Genomic DNA, 670 nt, shown 5'->3' with positions numbered 1-670 from the left:
TTTTTTAAAAAGGGGTGACCTAAAAGGGTCTATGGTCACGATTTTGGGGGGTGACCTAAAGGGGTCTATGGTCACAATTTTTGGGGTGGCCTAAAAGGATCTATAGTCACGGTTTTGGGGGTGACTTAAAGGTCTCTATGGTCACGGTTTTTTACAGTGACCAAAAAGAGTCTATGGTCACGGTTTTTCAGAAGGGTGACCTAAAAGGGTCTATGGTCATGGTTTTGAGGGTGACCTAAAGAGGTCTATGGTCACGGTTTTTTACGGTGACCAAAAAGTGTCTATGGTCACAGTTTTTCAAAAGAGTGACCTAAAAGGATCTATGGTCACGGTTTTGGAGGGTGACCTAAAGAGGTCTATGGTCACAATTTTAATCATTTGAGTTTAAATTAATGAAGATTTTTATATTCTTTTTTATAATTTTAAATATTTTATCTTTTAAAAATTTTAATAATTAAAAACTAATAATAATTTTATATGATTTATTTTAAATATTAAAATTTTAAATTTAATTTTATAAATAAAAAATTAAGTTTAATATTATTAATTTTAAATTAAAAAAAATTTAAAACTTAATAACATAAAAAAATAATTTAATAACTTAATAATGGAAGTGTTATATAATTAAATTTAAGAAATTTCTATTATGAATAAATTATAGTTTATTTAT

The sequence above is a fragment of the Arachis duranensis genome, chromosome 7, assembly GCF_000817695.3.
Source record: "Arachis duranensis cultivar V14167 chromosome 7, aradu.V14167.gnm2.J7QH, whole genome shotgun sequence".
NCBI classification, from domain to species: Eukaryota; Viridiplantae; Streptophyta; class Magnoliopsida; order Fabales; family Fabaceae; genus Arachis; species Arachis duranensis.
This window is presented reverse-complemented; position numbering follows the sequence as displayed.